Source organism: Hyla sarda, unplaced genomic scaffold (assembly GCF_029499605.1).
Source record: "Hyla sarda isolate aHylSar1 unplaced genomic scaffold, aHylSar1.hap1 scaffold_2066, whole genome shotgun sequence".
Lineage (NCBI taxonomy): Eukaryota > Metazoa > Chordata > Amphibia > Anura > Hylidae > Hyla > Hyla sarda.
This window is the reverse complement of record NW_026608730.1, coordinates 26,011-49,744: the sequence shown is the minus strand read 5'-3', so window position 1 is coordinate 49,744 and position 23,734 is coordinate 26,011. Positions and strand designations below refer to the sequence as shown.

Genomic DNA, 23,734 nt, shown 5'->3' with positions numbered 1-23,734 from the left:
TGCCCTTCATGGGCACTATCACTGCTTGCTGTCAGGGAGGCTGCCAGACAATTTTCCATGCACACTCTGGGCTGGGGGGCAGTCAACCACCAGTACACACAGCAGAACCTAAACCCATACCATTATTGCTAAGCAGCAAGACAGGGGCCCATTGCACTCCCACGGGGCCTTTTTAAATGCAATCCATAACCCGGATTTGCCAGGAACCCTTCTTACTCCTCCTACTTGCATGTGACACTGGGCTTAGGATCTGCATAGGAAACACACACACAAGCACACACCTACCTTTGTTGCCTGCAGATGCCTCCTTGGCTGTCCCCAAACGGTATCAAACCAACACCCACGGGAAGCTGTAAGCATAGAGGACATGCCTGCACCCCATTGGACTTACCTGTGTGGGGGTATACCCGGGTTATTTGACAACCTATGGCGGTGATGGTTCTGCTCAGGCAGAGCAGTGCTGATGCTCCTCATAAAGCTGTCGCTGCTGTGAAGGTTCTAGGTGACATCACAAATCCCTATGGTTACATACACAACAAAGCTGGGTTGTTGTTGTTTACACTCTGCAAGGCCTGTGGAAGTGAGTGACATCATAGCACTGTAGTTCTGAGGGTTCTAGATGGATGCAACAATCTCCTGTTGCTTCTATGAAGGCCATAATAGACGACATCACCAAACAGCTCCATAGTCACATACACAGCAAAGGAGAGATGTTGTTTACACCTAGTAATGTCAGTGGTATTGAGTGACATCACAGCACAGTGCTAAGGCTCCTGGGCCTGGACACAGCAGCGGCTGCAATATCTCAACGGAGAATACGTTTATATATATGTGTGTGTGTGCGCGTATATATATATATATATATATATATATATATATATATATATATTTCTCCGCCGAAATCACTTTTAAACCCATTTCCACCTTTTTTTCACTTCTCTTCCTCTTACTTTTTTTTCACGTTTTTTTACGTTTTTCTCCTTTTCGCCTCTTTTCTGGGCGTATTATTCTTCTTTTTCTTCTTTTTTTTCGTCTAATGCATACCCCATCAGTGCAGCAATGCTTATTCAATACCGCCAGCAGATGGAGACACTGGGGGATAATTTTCTAAGGATTTATACTGATTTTTCCTGTCTGAATTTGTCGCACAGAAAGTTGCAGGCCAAATATGTGTGACATTTCTGCGACTTTAGCTTCTAGAGCATTTTTACAACATTATACATAGGTGCTGAATACATAAAAAGCGACTGTTCAGCGACAGACAAGTCGCATCGGCTGAAAGTAGGCCAGAATGTCAGTCCATGTTGGAGCAGGTTTAGATACAGTCTAAAGTATAGATCTCAAAGTCTGTGCACAGAATTTAGCAAGGGCCTCGCACCTTCTGATGCATCAGGTAGGTGCACAATAGCATAGCCTAACCCTCTGTACTTTGGTCTATATTGATGCGGGACATAGACAGCCAGCTGATGACCAATCCATTAGTGCAATGGATGGCTGGAAGCATTTGTCTTTGCCTTTGCAATACCACAGAAGCAATGCATGGTCAATGTACAGCAATGACACACCTGTGTGAACAGCCAGGAGACCCCCCCCCCCCCCATGTTATGTTACATAGTTACATAGTTAGTACGGTCGAAAAAAGACATATGTCCATCAAGTTCAACCAGGGAATTAAGGGGTAGGGGTGTGGCGCGATATTGGGGAAGGGATGAGATTTTATATTTCTTCATAAGCATTAATCTTATTTTGTCAATTAGGAACATTCAGCACCCACCCGCTATCAAGGCAGCTGCCTATCATGTCATGCCCTACCTGCACAGGTGTGCTGGCTACTCAAATGATCCAATTAAGGAGGCCATTTAGTCAGCAGCAGCAGAAGTCCTGTGCCTGGACGCTCCAACAGCGGCCAGACACAAGCAGAAGCAGAAGCAGCAGAAGCAGCAGCAGCACCACCTTTTGTTTTTTGGCTGCAGCAGCAGCAAGGCCCACAGGGCTGGCTAGCTGGCTAGCCAGCAAGCAGGTAGCAATGAAAGTAGGAATCTTTCTTTTTAACCCTGTAAGGGGGTGGTGCACTGTACCCGAAGATACTGCCATATCGGGTCAATGCATAGGGCGACGGAAGCAAGCTTCGAAATCGGCCCCCGTTCTCAAAAATCCATTTAATATATGGTCCCCAGATAGGGGACGTATCAGATATTAAACTGATAAGAACAGATTTTTTTTTTTTTTTTTTTTTTCTTTTTTTTTTTTCCTCAGTTACAGACTATTGTTCAAGCGATCATCAGGTCACCTACCAAAACTCATCACTTCTAAACAAAGTCTGAAAAAACATCATGCGGAAAAATATCTCAATAAGAAAACTATAAGAGAAGCACAAATTCAAAACCTTGATCAGGATACTTACAACTTTCTCCATTCCTTGTATCTCCAAATCTTTTCAGCCTCTTCCTCTCCCATTCTCTTCTTGTCAAATAGAAAAATAATAAACAACCTTCCAAAAAAAAGTCTCTTCAACTCCCTTGGAGAAATACACACATTTTTAAAAACAAGCAGGTTTCTAGAATCCCATAAAACTTCTTTAAAAACAGAAAATACAATCCAGCTTTCACGTGTGTCCTCTCTCCTGCTAAAATCCTGACCAATAAAAATCTTCTCAAAATTAAAATCAACATATCCCGTGATTGCAGAAAAAAACCTCTGTAGAAGCATAAAAAATTCTCTTGCATAAAAACAGTTCCAAAATAAGTGCACTGTATCCTCCCTGCCTCCACAACCCTCTCTTGGACATTTCTCGCTCACTCTTATTCCTCGTCCATTCAGGAAAGCTCTGGTTGGGAGGCAGCCATGAAAAGTCATCCAGTTTACATCTCTCTGTCTATTCGATAATCCTCTAACATTAAAAAGATTCCAGATCTTCACAGACTGAGCAGTAGTGCAGAATGGTACTTCATATAATCTCTCATTTTTTCTTATTTCATTTTCAATTTTCTTTTTCTCAGGTTTTCCCAGGGAACTCAAACCAAATTGATCACTGAAAGACCTGAGAACCACATAGAAGGTAGGTATAACTTGCGCTATTGGTCTCCTCAGATCCTTCTCACACCAGCCCCATTTGGAAAACAACCATCCTGCCAAATACCTGCTCATGTCTGCCACCCAATTATTGCACTGAGACACTTTATAAATTAAAAGAAAGTAATGAGTCTTTAAAAACAGATTAATATCCGGGAAATTATATCCGCCTTTCTTCACGCTCTTCATCACTTCCTCCCTCTTCATCTTTTCCATCTTTGAACCCCAGAAAAAAATAAACAACTTCCTTGTCATCCTTCTGGTCCATAATTTGCCGGGTGGGAAAACCATTGCAGTATATAATAGTAGTGGCAAAATTACTGCCTTTAAAATCAGAACTTTACCTTTAAGGGACAAGTTTCTCAATTTCCAAAAAGATAATTTCTTCTCTATCTTCTCCTCCAACTTCTCATAACTTTTCCCTCCTTTTAGATTTTTTTCAAAAACAACCCCTAACACTTCAATATCTTCCTTCTCATCCACGCCATCCACCACCACTTTTCCTTGCTTTCCAAAATTACTCAATTGGCACTTCCCCCAATTGACTTTCATACCAGCAATACAACAAAAAATCTTTACATGCAAATTCACTCTGTTAAGATCAGCTTGGGAAGTGCAAGTAAAAACCACATCATCCATGTAACTTAAAACCTTCAAATTCCTTCCATTACTTCCCGGGATAAAAACACCACTCACACATTTGTCCTTCTGTACATTTTTGAGCAAGGCCTCAATGACACAAATGAATAAAATTGGGGAGAGTGGGCATCCCTGTCGTACTCCTGATAAAATATTAAAACCCGGCCCCACATGTCCATTGACTAAAATCTGACTTGTTGCCCCATAATAAAAACTTTTAATCACAAACAGTAGCTTCTCAGGAATACCCATATGCTTTAAAACCATAAACATAAAATCATGAGCAACTCTGTCATAAGCTTTTTCAAAATCAATGGATTCCACAAAAAGTGCATTCTTATTAAAATTACTATAATAAATAGAGTCTCTTAAAACTAATAAATTATCAGTTATTCTCCTATTTGGCACTGCACAAACTTGGTATTCTCCAACAAGGTGCTCAACTATGTCACTCATCCTGTTCGCCACAATCTTTGCAATGATCTTATAATCTGTATTCAATAATGTGATCGGCCTCCAGTTTTTCAAATCTCTTTCATCACCTTTCTTATGTATCAAGGTAATAACTCCTTTCTTCATAGACTCCGCTAAAATACCTGAGTTAAAAACATATTGCACCACCCGTGTAAAATCTTGCTTTAAAATATGCCAAAAAACTGAATAAAACTCAAAGGGGAGGCCATCACAGCCCGGTGTCTTCCCTTTCGCTGTCTTGTCCAGAGCCTGCTTGATCTCCCCTTCACAAACTTCCTCAATTAAAAATGCACTTTTTCCTTCAGGGACATTATTCTCTAAAATATTACAATAATCATTCATCTCCGTCTCACTGGCTCTGCTCTTATTACTAAAAAGTGTTTCATAAAATCTGCCAATCTCCTTCACCATCTCATCACCAACAACTTCCCCTGTAGGAGTTAAAACAGACTTAAAAACACCCCTAGCATTAAAACATTTTTTAAAGAAATATCTTGTACATTGTTCATTTTCCTCCAAATGTTGAACTTTGGATTTAAAAACAATATTTCTACCTCTTTCCAACAACCTGTTCTTCATCTCAATTTTCACCTTCTCAATTTCCTCCTCCACCTCCACACCAACATGTTTAAACTTAAAGAGAGTTTCTAAACGTGAGATAAGCCTTTCATAACCCCTCCTCTTTTCTTGTGCCCTCCTTATGCAAATGAACTTAAAATACTTAGCAAACTCACTTTTTGCCCAATCCCACCAAGCTAAAACATTACTAAAAACAGATTGTTTAGAAGTACAAGATAAAAAAAAATCTTTAAAACCGGCCATTACTTCTTCATCTTCTAATAGACTTACATTTAATTTCCAGAGCCCTCTACCAAAATGAAAGGACTCTGCAATACTTATTTCTGCCGACACCATCTTATGATCTGAGAAAGTTGACATCATTTGATTGCACCGGACCACCTTAATCCCCTCAGAGACAAGAATGTAATCAATCCGGGATTTACAGCGGCCACTATCTGATATATAGGTGTATCTTTCATCAGTGCTAACCATCAGTCCCACATCAGAATAATGTAAGTCTTGAATAATTTGGTTTAAAACATTTGAAGTAATATCAGTTCTAACCTTAGCAGAGCTCTCACGATCATTGACGGATCTAATGCAGTTAAAATCACCAACAATAATAGTACCATCACGACCAGGAATAAAAAGTTTAAGAGACTCTAAAAATAACACACGTGCCTGTTTTTCTGCTGGCGCATATACATTAAAAACTCTCATTCTCTGGCCTAAAAACTCAAAATTTAAAACCATACAACGACCTGGTACTAAAACTTGGCAATTTAAAACTTTAATGTCCCTGTTACACAATAAAATCCCCACACCTTCATTTTTATTCTCTGTGCATGTAGACCAAAAAGACTGCCCTCTCTTCCATTCATCTACATAAGGTGCAGACTTAATTGCACACTCCTGTAAACAAAATATATCTCCCTTCACATTCTCCAAAAAATCAAAAACTGCTGCTCTTCTGATGGTTGTTCCTATACTCCGAACATTAAGAGTAGCCACAACCAATGCCATTAAAAAGGAAAGAAGGCAATCCATTTTCTTAACATCCATTTTAACTAGAAGTTAGTATTCTGACCTTCAACCTTCCTTAGCAGCATCCCATAGCAATCAGGCGACCCCACTTGAGAGTCCCTGTCTATCATTTCCTCACCTCCATACACAGGATCCGTCTGATCCCCTGACCAACTCCCTTTCTTACACCTTTTACTTTTACCTTGAAAGCCTCCATTTGCATCTTCATCTTCATCTTCCCCCTCCTCCTCCTCCTTCTCCTCCTCTTCAGATGTTACATTCTCCTCCCCACTAATCACCCTCTGCCCAGGTGTTAGGGATCTCTCACTCTCATTCTCCTGAAACTCCATCCCCTCCTCCTCCCCCACCACTGGGTTTGGGCATTCAAAATCCTCAATTGTTTCTTCACATGGGGGAACCTCCCTACACACAGTCTCCACACTCTCCACCACTTTCTCTTTTTTCCCTTTACGGGCTTTCTTCTTACTAACCTCAGTAAACTCTTCACCAACACCAGTCTCCTCACAATGCACACCAGTGGAGTCACCCTCCTCCCCTTTTCCAGATTTTTCCTGAGTATTCATGTGCTGCACTGTCACACCTGCTGCACTCCCTTTTACAGAGTTCTCGTCAATCACCTGAGTCACCTCAGCATTCACACCAAAAACACGTGGAAATGGCCTTTCTCCTCTTTCCTCTCTTCTATTTCCTGCTGCGTCAGCATAGCTCATTTTCTTTCTATACCATAAACTGCATCCTCTAGCCAAATGCTCCTCACTACCACAGATATCACACGTTTTCTTCTCAGTACATTCACCCGAGTTGTGACCTGATTTCCCACAATTCCTGCAGCATACTCCTTGCTCAGGGCAAGACTCCTGTACATGTCCATAAGCGTGACAACGTCTACAGTACTGCAACTGTCCTTCATAAAAACAAAAACCTCTTTCTCCTCCAATAGAAAATACCTGTGGTATACTCTTCCTTCCCTCTTCCATTCCTTCGTCCTTTTTAAATTTTACAACAAATTTCCTTTTGCAATTAAAGTACCCATGTCTGTTCTTGAGTCTTCCAAGAAATTTAACTTCATCACAATATCGGTACAAAAAATTGGTCACCATCTCATCCGAAACCTTCGGGTTGTACATATGGACTATAACAACCTTAGACATATTCATGAATAATGGTTCCACTTTCACCTTACTCATTATAGCTGGCTCATTCCTCCTCTTCATCACTTCTAAGTCCATGTAGACCCTCTGGCAAACCTCAGAATCATAAAAGGTTATATCGTAAATCCCTTGCCTAGGGAAATCTTGCATAGCGATTACATGCCATACCTGAAGGTACTGGAGCTTGCGAAGAATCTCCAGCACAACTTGATCCAATCCAATCGTCCCCCGGTGTTCGCCAGGAACGTAAATCCGCACCGTATCCTCGAGTCCTCGAGTCCTCTCTCCGCTCATTTTTGCAGGTTAAGATACCCACTATCGCAACCCAGTAACAATCCAGGGCCCCCCGCAAAAGAGGGCCCCGATCACCACCCCTTCCGACTCCTACCCTGCCCGGTAAACCGCACAGGATCTTAGCCAAAAGGCCGAGAAGCGATAACCGTGAAAGGGGCGGGCCCAACAAGGTGCCCTTCATGGGCACTATCACTGCTTGCTGTCAGGGAGGCTGCCAGACAATTTTCCATGCACACTCTGGGCTGGGGGGCAGTCAACCACCAGTACACACAGCAGAACCTAAACCCATACCATTATTGCTAAGCAGCAAGACAGGGGCCCATTGCACTCCCACGGGGCCTTTTTAAATGCAATCCATAACCCGGATTTGCCAGGAACCCTTCTTACTCCTCCTACTTGCATGTGACACTGGGCTTAGGATCTGCATAGGAAACACACACACAAGCACACACCTACCTTTGTTGCCTGCAGATGCCTCCTTGGCTGTCCCCAAACGGTATCAAACCAACACCCACGGGAAGCTGTAAGCATAGAGGACATGCCTGCACCCCATTGGACTTACCTGTGTGGGGGTATACCCGGGTTATTTGACAACCTATGGCGGTGATGGTTCTGCTCAGGCAGAGCAGTGCTGATGCTCCTCATAAAGCTGTCGCTGCTGTGAAGGTTCTAGGTGACATCACAAATCCCTATGGTTACATACACAACAAAGCTGGGTTGTTGTTGTTTACACTCTGCAAGGCCTGTGGAAGTGAGTGACATCATAGCACTGTAGTTCTGAGGGTTCTAGATGGATGCAACAATCTCCTGTTGCTTCTATGAAGGCCATAATAGACGACATCACCAAACAGCTCCATAGTCACATACACAGCAAAGGAGAGATGTTGTTTACACCTAGTGATGTCAGTGGTATTGAGTGACATCACAGCACAGTGCTAAGGCTCCTGGGCCTGGACACAGCAGCGGCTGCAATATCTCAACGGAGAATACGTTTATATATATGTGTGTGTCACGATGCCGGCTGGCAGGTAGTGGATCCTCTGTGCCAGAGAGGGATTGGCGTGGACCGTGCTAGTGGATCGGTTCTAAGTCACTACTGGTTTTCACCAGAGCCCGCCGCAAAGCGGGATGGTCTTGCTGCGGCGGTAGTGACCAGGTCGTATCCACTAGCAACGGCTCTACCTCTCTGGCTGCTGAAGATAGGCGCGGTACAAGGGAGTAGACAGAAGCAAGGTCGGACGTAGCAGAAGGTCGGGGCAGGCAGCAAGGATCGTAGTCAGGGGCAACGGCAGGAGGTCTGGAACACAGGCTAGGAACACACTAGGAAACGCTTTCACTGGCACGATGGCAACAAGATCCGGCGAGGGAGTGAAGGGGAAGTGAGATGATATAGGGAAGTGCACAGGTGATAACACTAATTGGAACCACTGCGCCAATCAGCGGCGCAGTGGCCCTTTAAATCGCAAAGACCCGGCGCGCGCGCGCCCTAGGGAGCGGGGCCGCGCGCGCCGGGACAGGACAGACGGAGAGCGAGTCAGGTACGGGAGCCGGGGTGCGCATCGCGAGCGGGCGCTACCCGCATCGCGAATCGCATCCCGGCTGGAGGCGGTATCGCAGCGCCCCGGGTCAGTGGAACTGACCGGAGCGCTGCAGTGAGAAGAGTGTAGCGAGCGCTCCGGGGAGGAGCGGGGACCCGGAGTGCTCGGCGTAACAGTACCCCCCCCCCTTGGGTCTCCCCCTCTTCTTGGGGCCTGAGAACCTGAGGACCAGACTTTTGTCCAGGATATTGTCCTCAGGTTCCCAGGACCTCTCTTCGGGACCACAACCCTCCCAATCCACTAAAAAGAAGGTTTTCCCTCTGACCTTTTTAGATGCTAAAATCTCTTTGACGGAGAAGATGTCCGAGGAGCCGGAGACAGGAGTGGGAGGAACAGATTTGGGAGAGAAACGGTTAATGATAAGTGGTTTAAGAAGAGAAACGTGAAAGGCATTAGGAATACGAAGAGAAGGAGGAAGAAGAAGTTTGTAAGAGACAGGATTAATCTGGCGCAAAATTTTGAAAGGACCAAGATAGCGTGGTCCCAACTTATAGCTAGGGACACGGAAGCGGACATATTTAGCGGAGAGCCATACCTTGTCTCCAGGGGAAAAAATGGGAGGAGCTCTTCTTTTCTTATCCGCAAATTTCTTCATGCGTGAAGAAGCCTGTAAGTGAGAATTTTGGGTCTCTCTCCATATGATGGAAAGATCACGAGAAATTTCATCCACAGCGGGCAGACCAGAGGGCAAGGGGGTAGGGAGGGGAGGAAGAGGGTGACGGCCGTACACCACGAAAAATGGGGATTTGGAGGAAGATTCAGAGACTCTGAAATTATACGAGAATTCGGCCCAAGGTAGAAGATCTGCCCAGTCATCCTGGCGGGAGGAAACAAAATGTCGTAAATAATCACCCAAGACCTGGTTAATTCTTTCTACTTGTCCATTGGATTGAGGATGATATGCAGAAGAAAAATTTAATTTAATCTTGAGTTGTTTACAGAGAGCCCTCCAGAATTTAGACACGAATTGGACGCCTCTATCCGAGACGATCTGCGTAGGCAACCCGTGAAGACGAAAAATGTGTACAAAAAATTGTTTAGCCAACTGAGGCGCTGAAGGAAGACCAGGAAGAGGGATGAAATGTGCCATTTTGGAGAATCGATCAACGACCACCCAAATAACAGTGTTGCCATGGGATGGGGGTAAGTCAGTAATAAAATCCATACCAATCAGAGACCAAGGCTGTTCGGGGACAGGCAGAGGATGAAGAAAACCAGCGGGCTTCTGGCGAGGAGTCTTATCCCGGGCACAGATAGTGCAGGCTCGCACAAAGTCCACCACATCAGTCTCTAGAGTCGGCCACCAATAGAAGCGAGAGATGAGTTGCACAGATTTCTTGATGCCCGCATGACCTGCGAGATGGGAGGAGTGACCCCATTTGAGGATTCCGAGGCGTTGGCGTGGAGAAACAAAGGTCTTTCCTGGAGGAGTTTGCCTGATGGAGGCTGGAGAAGTGGAAATCAGGCAGTCAGGAGGAATGATGTGTTGAGGAGAGAGTTCAACTTCAGAAGCATCTGAGGAACGAGAGAGAGCATCGGCCCTAATGTTCTTATCGGCAGGCCGAAAGTGAATTTCAAAATTAAATCGGGCAAAGAACAGAGACCACCTGGCCTGACGAGGATTCAGCCGTTGGGCAGACTGGAGGTAGGAGAGGTTCTTGTGATCGGTGTAAATAATAACTGGAAATCTTGATCCCTCCAGCAGATGCCTCCATTCCTCAAGTGCTAATTTAATGGCTAGAAGCTCTCGATCCCCGATGGAGTAGTTCCTCTCCGCCGGAGAGAAGGTCCTAGAAAAAAAACCACAAGTAACAGCATGCCCGGAAGAGTTTTTTTGTAGAAGGACAGCTCCAGCTCCCACTGAGGAGGCATCAACCTCCAATAGAAAGGGTTTAGATGGGTCAGGTCTGGAGAGCACGGGAGCCGAAGAAAAGGCAGACTTGAGCCATTTAAAGGCGTCTTCCGCTTGAGGAGGCCAAGACTTGGGATCGGCATTTTTTTTGGTTAAAGCCACAAAATAGGAGCCACAACGGTAGAAAAATGTGGAATAAATTGCCTGTAATAATTGGCGAACCCCAAAAAACGTTGGATGGCACGGAGTCCGGAGGGGCGTGGCCAATCTAAGACGGCAGAGAGTTTGTCTGGATCCATTTGTAGTCCCTGGGCAGAGACCAAGTATCCTAGGAAAGGAAGAGATTGGCATTCAAACAGACATTTCTCTATTTTGGCATAGAGTTGATTGTCACGAAGTCTCTGAAGAACCATACGGACATGCTGGCGGTGTTCTTCTAGATTGGCAGAAAAAATCAGGATATCGTCCAGATATACAACAACACAGGAGTATAGGAGATCACGAAAAATTTCATTAACAAAGTCTTGGAAGACGGCAGGGGCGTTGCACAGGCCAAAGGGCATGACCAGATACTCAAAGTGTCCATCTCTGGTGTTAAATGCCGTTTTCCATTCATCCCCCTCTCTGATGCGGATGAGATTATAAGCACCTCTTAAGTCCAGTTTGGTAAAAATGTGGGCACCTTGGAGGCGATCAAAGAGTTCAGAGATGAGGGGTAGGGGGTAGCGGTTCTTAACCGTGATTTTATTAAGACCGCGGTAGTCAATGCAAGGACGTAGAGAGCCATCTTTTTTGGACACAAAGAAAAATCCGGCTCCGGCAGGAGAGGAGGATTTACGGATAAAGCCCTTTTTTAAATTTTCCTGGACGTATTCAGACATGGCAAGAGTCTCTGGGACGGACAGAGGATAGATTCTGCCCCGGGGTGGAGTAGTGCCCGGGAGGAGGTCAATAGGACAATCATAAGGCCTGTGAGGAGGTAGAGTCTCAGCTTGTTTTTTGCAAAAAACGTCCGCAAAGTCCATATAGGCCTTAGGGAGACCGGTTACAGGAGGAACCACAGAGTCACGGCAAGGGTTACTGGGAACCGGTTTTAGGCAGTCCTTGGAACAAGAGGGCCCCCAACTCCTGATCTCCCCAGTGGACCAATCCAGGGTTGGGGAATGGAGTTGAAGCCAGGGAAGTCCAAGGAGAATTTCAGAAGTGCAATTGGGGAGGACCAAAAGTTCAATCCTCTCGTGATGAGATCCGATGCACATTAGAAGGGGCTCCGTGCGGAAACGTATGGTACAGTCCAATCTTTCATTGTTTACACAATTGATGTAGAGGGGTCTGGCGAGACTGGTCACCGGGATGTTGAACTTGTTGACGAGAGAGGCCAAAATAAAATTTCCTGCAGATCCGGAGTCCAAGAAGGCCACAGCAGAGAAGGAGAAGGCAGAGGCAGACATCCGCACAGGCACAGTAAGACGTGGAGAAGCAGAGTAGACATCAAGGACTGTCTCACCTTTGTGCGGAGTCAGCGTACGTCTTTCCAGGCGGGGAGGACGGATAGGACAATCCTTCAGGAAGTGTTCGGTACTAGCACAGTACAGGCAGAGATTCTCCATGCGGCGTCGTGTCCTCTCTTGAGGTGTCAGGCGAGACCGGTCGACCTGCATAGCCTCCACGGCGGGAGGCACAGGAACAGATTGCAGGGGACCAGAGGAGAGAGGAGCCGGGGAGAAGAAACGCCTCGTGCGAACAGAGTCCATATCCTGGCGGAGCTCCTGACGCCTTTCGGAAAAACGCATGTCAATGCGAGTGGCTAGGTGAATGAGTTCATGTAGATTAGCAGGGATTTCTCGTGCGGCCAGAACATCTTTAATGTTGCTGGATAGGCCTTTTTTAAAGGTCGCGCAGAGTGCCTCATTATTCCAGGATAATTCTGAAGCAAGAGTACGGAATTGTACGGCATACTCGCCAACGGAAGAATTACCCTGGACCAGGTTCAACAGGGCAGTCTCAGCAGAAGAGGCTCGGGCAGGTTCCTCAAAGACACTTCGAATTTCCGAGAAGAAGGAGTGTACAGAGGCAGTGACGGGGTCATTGCGGTCCCAGAGCGGTGTGGCCCAAGACAGGGCTTTTCCAGACAGAAGGCTGACTACGAAAGCCACCTTAGACCTTTCAGTGGGGAACTGGTCCGACATCATCTCCAAGTGCAATGAACATTGGGAAAGAAAGCCACGGCAAAACTTAGAGTCCCCATCAAATTTATCCGGCAAGGATAGTCGTAGTCCAGAAGTGGCCACTCGCTGCGGAGGAGGTGCAGGAGCTGGCGGAGGAGATGATTGCTGGAGCTGTGGTAGTAACTGTTGTAGCATAACAGTCAGTTGAGACAGCTGTTGGCCTTGTTGCGCTATCTGTTGTGACTGCTGGGCGACCACCGTGGTGAGGTCAGCGACAACTGGCAGAGGAACTTCAGCGGGATCCATGGCCGGATCTACAGTCACGATGCCGGCTGGCAGGTAGTGGATCCTCTGTGCCAGAGAGGGATTGGCGTGGACCGTGCTAGTGGATCGGTTCTAAGTCACTACTGGTTTTCACCAGAGCCCGCCGCAAAGCGGGATGGTCTTGCTGCGGCGGTAGTGACCAGGTCGTATCCACTAGCAACGGCTCTACCTCTCTGGCTGCTGAAGATAGGCGCGGTACAAGGGAGTAGACAGAAGCAAGGTCGGACGTAGCAGAAGGTCGGGGCAGGCAGCAAGGATCGTAGTCAGGGGCAACGGCAGGAGGTCTGGAACACAGGCTAGGAACACACTAGGAAACGCTTTCACTGGCACGATGGCAACAAGATCCGGCGAGGGAGTGAAGGGGAAGTGAGATGATATAGGGAAGTGCACAGGTGATAACACTAATTGGAACCACTGCGCCAATCAGCGGCGCAGTGGCCCTTTAAATCGCAAAGACCCGGCGCGCGCGCGCCCTAGGGAGCGGGGCCGCGCGCGCCGGGACAGGACAGACGGAGAGCGAGTCAGGTACGGGAGCCGGGGTGCGCATCGCGAGCGGGCGCTACCCGCATCGCGAATCGCATCCCGGCTGGAGGCGGTATCGCAGCGCCCCGGGTCAGTGGAACTGACCGGAGCGCTGCAGTGAGAAGAGTGTAGCGAGCGCTCCGGGGAGGAGCGGGGACCCGGAGCGCTCGGCGTAACAGTGTGTGTGTGCGCGTATATATATATATATATATATATATATATATATATATATTTCTCCGCCGAAATCACTTTTAAACCCATTTCCACCTTTTTTTCCCTTCTCTTCCTCTTACTTTTTTTTCACGTTTTTTTACGTTTTTCTCCTTTTCGCCTCTTTTCTGGGCGTATTATTCTTCTTTTTCTTCTTTTTTTTCGTCTAATGCATACCCCATCAGTGCAGCAATGCTTATTCAATACCGCCAGCAGATGGAGACACTGGGGGATAATTTTCTAAGGATTTATACTGATTTTTCCTGTCTGAATTTGTCGCACAGAAAGTTGCAGGCCAAATATGTGTGACATTTCTGCGACTTTAGCTTCTAGAGCATTTTTACAACATTATACATAGGTGCTGAATACATAAAAAGCGACTGTTCAGCGACAGACAAGTCGCATCGGCTGAAAGTAGGCCAGAATGTCAGTCCATGTTGGAGCAGGTTTAGATACAGTCTAAAGTATAGATCTCAAAGTCTGTGCACAGAATTTAGCAAGGGCCTCGCACCTTCTGATGCATCAGGTAGGTGCACAATAGCATAGCCTAACCCTCTGTACTTTGGTCTATATTGATGCGGGACATAGACAGCCAGCTGATGACCAATCCATTAGTGCAATGGATGGCTGGAAGCATTTGTCTTTGCCTTTGCAATACCACAGAAGCAATGCATGGTCAATGTACAGCAATGACACACCTGTGTGAACAGCCAGGAGACCCCCCCCCCCCCCCCCATGTTATGTTACATAGTTACATAGTTAGTACGGTCGAAAAAAGACATATGTCCATCAAGTTCAACCAGGGAATTAAGGGGTAGGGGTGTGGCGCGATATTGGGGAAGGGATGAGATTTTATATTTCTTCATAAGCATTAATCTTATTTTGTCAATTAGGAACATTCAGCACCCACCCGCTATCAAGGCAGCTGCCTATCATGTCATGCCCTACCTGCACAGGTGTGCTGGCTACTCAAATGATCCAATTAAGGAGGCCATTTAGTCAGCAGCAGCAGAAGTCCTGTGCCTGGACACTCCAACAGCGGCCAGACACAAGCAGAAGCAGAAGCAGCAGAAGCAGCAGCAGCACCACCTTTTGTTTTTTGGCTGCAGCAGCAGCAAGGCCCACAGGGCTGGCTAGCTGGCTAGCCAGCAAGCAGGTAGCAATGAAAGTAGGAATCTTTCTTTTTAACCCTGTAAGGGGGTGGTGCACTGTACCCGAAGATACTGCCATATCGGGTCAATGCATAGGGCGACGGAAGCAAGCTTCGAAATCGGCCCCCGTTCTCAAAAATCCATTTAATATATGGTCCCCAGATAGGGGACGTATCAGATATTAAACTGATAAGAACAGATTTTTTTTTTTTTTTTTTTTTATCTAAAGCCGAGGAACGTGCTTTCGATTCACCCAAAGTGCAAGAAAAAGTGCAAACGTGTTACACAAAAAAAAACGTGCACAAAGGATGCGGTCTATCGCAAGCCCTTCTCCGATAGGAGAGAGGCCCCCCAACAAACCTTACCCTTCGCCTCCGGACCAAAAGGTACCTGCGAGGTTCCAGGTTCGATGTCCCTTTTCGCCGAAGCTACTAGGGGACCACAAATGCTCCCGGCATCCCCCTTGGCGTCAGCCAAGGTATCTGCCCGCAGAGCCGATTACGGTAGGTACCCTGCCAAAGCAGGAGTACCCGGGGTGTTTGCAGGGAGGTGTGGAACCTAATGGCCACACACACCTCCCCTAGACCGCCAGGAGGGACACCCAGAAGGGCTACCGCATCCTGACAAATCCTGTGAACACACAACACGCAAAAAGTGACACAGTGAGACAAAAAAGAAATAAATAAGTGAATGTGTGCAGATATACTGCCCGGACATTCGGCCGGATCTATAAAAATTTCTCTGATCCTAGCCAGAAGGCCGGGAATCAAGAGGTGAGTGCCACAAGGTGAAGAGATTATGGTGCCCGTGCGTCAACTCAGTGAGTCTATTCTCCCAGTGAGTTTCGGCACCTCGGGGTCACCACTCCCCGAGGCACAAAAGTACCTCGGCTCTAGACCCTCTCAGCCTCATGGCGAGACCCGGAGGGAACAGGTCACATCGGGGCAGCCGTCGAGCTGATTCCTCAGAACCAGCCCCGGAAAGCCCTGGTACACCTGCATCCTCCATGCAGCACCCATCCCCACCAGCATGAAAACTGATAAGAACAGATACTACACTTGATCTTAGCCAAAAGGCCGAGAAGCGATAACCGTGAAAGGGGCGGGCCCAACAAGGTGCCCTTCATGGGCACTATCACTGCTTGCTGTCAGGGAGGCTGCCAGACAATTTTCCATGCACACTCTGGGCTGGGGGGCAGTCAACCACCAGTACACACAGCAGAACCTAAACCCATACCATTATTGCTAAGCAGCAAGACAGGGGCCCATTGCACTCCCACGGGGCCTTTTTAAATGCAATCCATAACCCGGATTTGCCAGGAACCCTTCTTACTCCTCCTACTTGCATGTGACACTGGGCTTAGGATCTGCATAGGAAACACACACACAAGCACACACCTACCTTTGTTGCCTGCAGATGCCTCCTTGGCTGTCCCCAAACGGTATCAAACCAACACCCACGGGAAGCTGTAAGCATAGAGGACATGCCTGCACCCCATTGGACTTACCTGTGTGGGTTAAACCCGGGTTATTTGACAACCTATGGCGGTGATGGTTCTGCTCAGGCAGAGCAGTGCTGATGCTCCTCATAAAGCTGTCGCTGCTGTGAAGGTTCTAGGTGACATCACAAATCCCTATGGTTACATACACAACAAAGCTGGGTTGTTGTTGTTTACACTCTGCAAGGCCTGTGGAAGTGAGTGACATCATAGCACTGTAGTTCTGAGGGTTCTAGATGGATGCAACAATCTCCTGTTGCTTCTATGAAGGCCATAATAGACGACATCACCAAACAGCTCCATAGTCACATACACAGCAAAGGAGAGATGTTGTTTACACCTAGTGATGTCAGTGGTATTGAGTGACATCACAGCACAGTGCTAAGGCTCCTGGGCCTGGACACAGCAGCGGCTGCAATATCTCAACGGAGAATACGTTTATATATATGTGTGTGTGTGCGCGTATATATATATATATATATATATATATATATATATTTCTCCGCCGAAATCACTTTTAAACCCATTTCCACCTTTTTTTCACTTCTCTTCCTCTTACTTTTTTTTCACGTTTTTTTACGTTTTTCTCCTTTTCGCCTCTTTTCTGGGCGTATTATTCTTCTTTTTCTTCTTTTTTTACGTCTAATGCATACCCCATCAGTGCAGCAATGCTTATTCAATACCGCCAGCAGATGGAGACACTGGGGGATAATTTTCTAAGGATTTATACTGATTTTTCCTGTCTGAATTTGTCACACAGAAAGTTGCAGGCCAAATATGTGTGACATTTCTGCGACTTTAGCTTCTAGAGCATTTTTACAACATTATACATAGGTGCTGAATACATAAAAAGCGACTGTTCAGCGACAGACAAGTCGCATCGGCTGAAAGTAGGCCAGAATGTCAGTCCATGTTGGAGCAGGTTTAGATACAGTCTAAAGTATAGATCTCAAAGTCTGTGCACAGAATTTAGCAAGGGCCTCGCACCTTCTGATGCATCAGGTAGGTGCACAATAGCATAGCCTAACCCTCTGTACTTTGGTCTATATTGATGCGGGACATAGACAGCCAGCTGATGACCAATCCATTAGTGCAATGGATGGCTGGAAGCATTTGTCTTTGCCTTTGCAATACCACAGAAGCAATGCATGGTCAATGTACAGCAATGACACACCTGTGTGAACAGCCAGGAGACCCCCCCCCCCCCCCCATGTTATGTTACATAGTTACATAGTTAGTACGGTCGAAAAAAGACATATGTCCATCAAGTTCAACCAGGGAATTAAGGGGTAGGGGTGTGGCGCGATATTGGGGAAGGGATGAGATTTTATATTTCTTCATAAGCATTAATCTTATTTTGTCAATTAGGAACATTCAGCACCCACCCGCTATCAAGGCAGCTGCCTATCATGTCATGCCCTACCTGCACAGGTGTGCTGGCTACTCAAATGATCCAATTAAGGAGGCCATTTAGTCAGCAGCAGCAGAAGTCCTGTGCCTGGACGCTCCAACAGCGGCCAGACACAAGCAGAAGCAGAAGCAGCAGAAGCAGCAGAAGCAGCAGCAGCACCACCTTTTGTTTTTTGGCTGCAGCAGCAGCAAGGCCCACAGGGCTGGCTAGCTGGCTAGCCAGCAAGCAGGTAGCAATGAAAGTAGGAATCTTTCTTTTTAACCCTGTAAGGGGGTGGTGCACTGTACCCGAAGATACTGCCATATCGGGTCAATGCATAGGGCGACGGAAGCAAGCTTCGAAATCGGCCCCCGTTCTCAAAAATCCATTTAATATATGGTCCCCAGATAGGGGACGTATCAGATATTAAACTGATAAGAACAGATACTACACTTGATCTTAGCCAAAAGGCCGAGAAGCGATAACCGTGAAAGGGGCGGGCCCAACAAGGTGCCCTTCATGGGCACTATCACTGCTTGCTGTCAGGGAGGCTGCCAGACAATTTTCCATGCACACTCTGGGCTGGGGGGCAGTCAACCACCAGTACACACAGCAGAACCTAAACCCATACCATTATTGCTAAGCAGCAAGACAGGGGCCCATTGCACTCCCACGGGGCCTTTTTAAATGCAATCCATAACCCGGATTTGCCAGGAACCCTTCTTACTCCTCCTACTTGCATGTGACACTGGGCTTAGGATCTGCATAGGAAACACACACACAAGCACACACCTACCTTTGTTGCCTGCAGATGCCTCCTTGGCTGTCCCCAAACGGTATCAAACCAACACCCACGGAAAGCTGTAAGCATAGAGGACATGCCTGCACCCCATTGGACTTACCTGTGTGGGTTAAACCCGGGTTATTTGACAACCTATGGCGGTGATGGTTCTGCTCAGGCAGAGCAGTGCTGATGCTCCTCATAAAGCTGTCGCTGCTGTGAAGGTTCTAGGTGACATCACAAATCCCTATGGTTACATACACAACAAAGCTGGGTTGTTGTTGTTTACACTCTGCAAGGCCTGTGGAAGTGAGTGACATCATAGCACTGTAGTTCTGAGGGTTCTAGATGGATGCAACAATCTCCTGTTGCTTCTATGAAGGCCATAATAGACGACATCACCAAACAGCTCCATAGTCACATACACAGCAAAGGAGAGATGTTGTTTACACCTAGTGATGTCAGTGGTATTGAGTGACATCACAGCACAGTGCTAAGGCTCCTGGGCCTGGACACAGCAGCGGCTGCAATATCTCAACGGAGAATACGTTTATATATATGTGTGTGTGTGCGCGTATATATATATATATATATATATATATATATATATATATATATATATATATATATTTCTCCGCCGAAATCACTTTTAAACCCATTTCCACCTTTTTTTCCCTTCTCTTCCTCTTACTTTTTTTTCACGTTTTTTTACGTTTTTCTCCTTTTCGCCTCTTTTCTGGGCGTATTATTCTTCTTTTTCTTCTTTTTTTTCGTCTAATGCATACCCCATCAGTGCAGCAATGCTTATTCAATACCGCCAGCAGATGGAGACACTGGGGGATAATTTTCTAAGGATTTATACTGATTTTTCCTGTCTGAATTTGTCGCACAGAAAGTTGCAGGCCAAATATGTGTGACATTTCTGCGACTTTAGCTTCTAGAGCATTTTTACAACATTATACATAGGTGCTGAATACATAAAAAGCGACTGTTCAGCGACAGACAAGTCGCATCGGCTGAAAGTAGGCCAGAATGTCAGTCCATGTTGGAGCAGGTTTAGATACAGTCTAAAGTATAGATCTCAAAGTCTGTGCACAGAATTTAGCAAGGGCCTCGCACCTTCTGATGCATCAGGTAGGTGCACAATAGCATAGCCTAACCCTCTGTACTTTGGTCTATATTGATGCGGGACATAGACAGCCAGCTGATGACCAATCCATTAGTGCAATGGATGGCTGGAAGCATTTGTCTTTGCCTTTGCAATACCACAGAAGCAATGCATGGTCAATGTACAGCAATGACACACCTGTGTGAACAGCCAGGAGACCCCCCCCCCCCCCATGTTATGTTACATAGTTACATAGTTAGTACGGTCGAAAAAAGACATATGTCCATCAAGTTCAACCAGGGAATTAAGGGGTAGGGGTGTGGCGCGATATTGGGGAAGGGATGAGATTTTATATTTCTTCATAAGCATTAATCTTATTTTGTCAATTAGGAACATTCAGCACCCACCCGCTATCAAGGCAGCTGCCTATCATGTCATGCCCTACCTGCACAGGTGTGCTGGCTACTCAAATGATCCAATTAAGGAGGCCATTTAGTCAGCAGCAGCAGAAGTCCTGTGCCTGGACGCTCCAACAGCGGCCAGACACAAGCAGAAGCAGAAGCAGCAGAAGCAGCAGCAGCACCACCTTTTGTTTTTTGGCTGCAGCAGCAGCAAGGCCCACAGGGCTGGCTAGCTGGCTAGCCAGCAAGCAGGTAGCAATGAAAGTAGGAATCTTTCTTTTTAACCCTGTAAGGGGGTGGTGCACTGTACCCGAAGATACTGCCATATCGGGTCAATGCATAGGGCGACGGAAGCAAGCTTCGAAATCGGCCCCCGTTCTCAAAAATCCATTTAATATATGGTCCCCAGATAGGGGACGTATCAGATATTAAACTGATAAGAACAGATACTACACTTGATCTTAGCCAAAAGGCCGAGAAGCGATAACCGTGAAAGGGGCGGGCCCAACAAGGTGCCCTTCATGGGCACTATCACTGCTTGCTGTCAGGGAGGCTGCCAGACAATTTTCCATGCACACTCTGGGCTGGGGGGCAGTCAACCACCAGTACACACAGCAGAACCTAAACCCATACCATTATTGCTAAGCAGCAAGACAGGGGCCCATTGCACTCCCACGGGGCCTTTTTAAATGCAATCCATAACCCGGATTTGCCAGGAACCCTTTTTACTCCTCCTACTTGCATGTGACACTGGGCTTAGGATCTGCATAGGAAACACACACACAAGCACACACCTACCTTTGTTGCCTGCAGATGCCTCCTTGGCTGTCCCCAAACGGTATCAAACCAACACCCACGGAAAGCTGTAAGCATAGAGGACATGCCTGCACCCCATTGGACTTACCTGTGTGGGTTAAACCCGGGTTATTTGACAACCTATGGCGGTGATGGTTCTGCTCAGGCAGAGCAGTGCTGATGCTCCTCATAAAGCTGTCGCTGCTGTGAAGGTTCTAGGTGACATCACAAATCCCTATGGTTACATACACAACAAAGCTGGGTTGTTGTTGTTTACACTCTGCAAGGCCTGTGGAAGTGAGTGACATCATAGCACTGTAGTTCTGAGGGTTCTAGATGGATGCAACAATCTCCTGTTGCTTCTATGAAGGCCATAATAGACGACATCACCAAACAGCTCCATAGTCACATACACAGCAAAGGAGAGATGTTGTTTACACCTAGTGATGTCAGTGGTATTGAGTGACATCACAGCACAGTGCTAAGGCTCCTGGGCCTGGACACAGCAGCGGCTGCAATATCTCAACGGAGAATACGTTTATATATATGTGTGTGTGTGCGCGTATATATATATATATATATATATATATATATATATATATATATATATATATTTCTCCGCCGAAATCACTTTTAAACCCATTTCCACCTTTTTTTCCCTTCTCTTCCTCTTACTTTTTTTTCACGTTTTTTTACGTTTTTCTCCTTTTCGCCTCTTTTCTGGGCGTATTATTCTTCTTTTTCTTCTTTTTTTTCGTCTAATGCATACCCCATCAGTGCAGCAATGCTTATTCAATACCGCCAGCAGATGGAGACACTGGGGGATAATTTTCTAAGGATTTATACTGATTTTTCCTGTCTGAATTTGTCGCACAGAAAGTTGCAGGCCAAATATGTGTGACATTTCTGCGACTTTAGCTTCTAGAGCATTTTTACAACATTATACATAGGTGCTGAATACATAAAAAGCGACTGTTCAGCGACAGACAAGTCGCATCGGCTGAAAGTAGGCCAGAATGTCAGTCCATGTTGGAGCAGGTTTAGATCCAGTCTAAAGTATAGATCTCAAAGTCTGTGCACAGAATTTAGCAAGGGCCTCGCACCTTCTGATGCATCAGGTAGGTGCACAATAGCATAGCCTAACCCTCTGTACTTTGGTCTATATTGATGCGGGACATAGACAGCCAGCTGATGACCAATCCATTAGTGCAATGGATGGCTGGAAGCATTTGTCTTTGCCTTTGCAATACCACAGAAGCAATGCATGGTCAATGTACAGCAATGACACACCTGTGTGAACAGCCAGGAGACCCCCCCCCCCCCCCATGTTATGTTACATAGTTACATAGTTAGTACGGTCGAAAAAAGACATATGTCCATCAAGTTCAACCAGGGAATTAAGGGGTAGGGGTGTGGCGCGATATTGGGGAAGGGATGAGATTTTATATTTCTTCATAAGCATTAATCTTATTTTGTCAATTAGGAACATTCAGCACCCACCCGCTATCAAGGCAGCTGCCTATCATGTCATGCCCTACCTGCACAGGTGTGCTGGCTACTCAAATGATCCAATTAAGGAGGCCATTTAGTCAGCAGCAGCAGAAGTCCTGTGCCTGGACGCTCCAACAGCGGCCAGACACAAGCAGAAGCAGAAGCAGCAGAAGCAGCAGCAGCACCACCTTTTGTTTTTTGGCTGCAGCAGCAGCAAGGCCCACAGGGCTGGCTAGCTGGCTAGCCAGCAAGCAGGTAGCAATGAAAGTAGGAATCTTTCTTTTTAACCCTGTAAGGGGGTGGTGCACTGTACCCGAAGATACTGCCATATCGGGTCAATGCATAGGGCGACGGAAGCAAGCTTCGAAATCGGCCCCCGTTCTCAAAAATCCATTTAATATATGGTCCCCAGATAGGGGACGTATCAGATATTAAACTGATAAGAACAGATACTACACTTGATCTTAGCCAAAAGGCCGAGAAGCGATAACCGTGAAAGGGGCGGGCCCAACAAGGTGCCCTTCATGGGCACTATCACTGCTTGCTGTCAGGGAGGCTGCCAGACAATTTTCCATGCACACTCTGGGCTGGGGGGCAGTCAACCACCAGTACACACAGCAGAACCTAAACCCATACCATTATTGCTAAGCAGCAAGACAGGGGCCCATTGCACTCCCACGGGGCCTTTTTAAATGCAATCCATAACCCGGATTTGCCAGGAACCCTTCTTACTCCTCCTACTTGCATGTGACACTGGGCTTAGGATCTGCATAGGAAACACACACACAAGCACACACCTACCTTTGTTGCCTGCAGATGCCTCCTTGGCTGTCCCCAAACGGTATCAAACTAACACCCACGGAAAGCTGTAAGCATAGAGGACATGCCTGCACCCCATTGGACTTACCTGTGTGGGTTAAACCCGGGTTATTTGACAACCTATGGCGGTGATGGTTCTGCTCAGGTAGAGCAGTGCTGATGCTCCTCATAAAGCTGTCGCTGCTGTGAAGGTTCTAGGTGACATCACAAATCCCTATGGTTACATACACAACAAAGCTGGGTTGTTGTTGTTTACACTCTGCAAGGCCTGTGGAAGTGAGTGACATCATAGCACTGTAGTTCTGAGGGTTCTAGATGGATGCAACAATCTCCTGTTGCTTCTATGAAGGCCATAATAGACGACATCACCAAACAGCTCCATAGTCACATA

The 23,734-nt window shown here is 46.5% G+C and overlaps 4 non-coding genes and 2 pseudogenes across 4 annotated transcripts; all 6 read right to left on the bottom strand.

Moving 5' to 3' along the window:
* Positions 1-2,062: 2,062 nt before the first annotated feature.
* LOC130318678 (U2 spliceosomal RNA) lies at positions 2,063-2,279 on the bottom strand (annotated as a pseudogene).
* A 12,828-nt stretch (positions 2,280-15,107) lies between these two features.
* LOC130318679 (U2 spliceosomal RNA) lies at positions 15,108-15,294 on the bottom strand. The gene has a single exon (XR_008865157.1). It is a non-coding gene; the product is annotated as a U2 spliceosomal RNA (small nuclear RNA).
* A 694-nt stretch (positions 15,295-15,988) lies between these two features.
* Positions 15,989-16,148, bottom strand: LOC130318680 (U2 spliceosomal RNA; annotated as a pseudogene).
* A 2,092-nt stretch (positions 16,149-18,240) lies between these two features.
* Positions 18,241-18,431, bottom strand: LOC130318672 (U2 spliceosomal RNA). The gene has a single exon (XR_008865153.1). It is a non-coding gene; the product is annotated as a U2 spliceosomal RNA (small nuclear RNA).
* A 2,101-nt stretch (positions 18,432-20,532) lies between these two features.
* Positions 20,533-20,723, bottom strand: LOC130318671 (U2 spliceosomal RNA). The gene has a single exon (XR_008865152.1). It is a non-coding gene; the product is annotated as a U2 spliceosomal RNA (small nuclear RNA).
* Positions 20,724-22,821: 2,098 nt separating this feature from the next.
* On the bottom strand, positions 22,822-23,012 carry LOC130318670 (U2 spliceosomal RNA). The gene has a single exon (XR_008865151.1). It is a non-coding gene; the product is annotated as a U2 spliceosomal RNA (small nuclear RNA).
* Between the last annotated feature and the right edge of the window lie 722 nt (positions 23,013-23,734).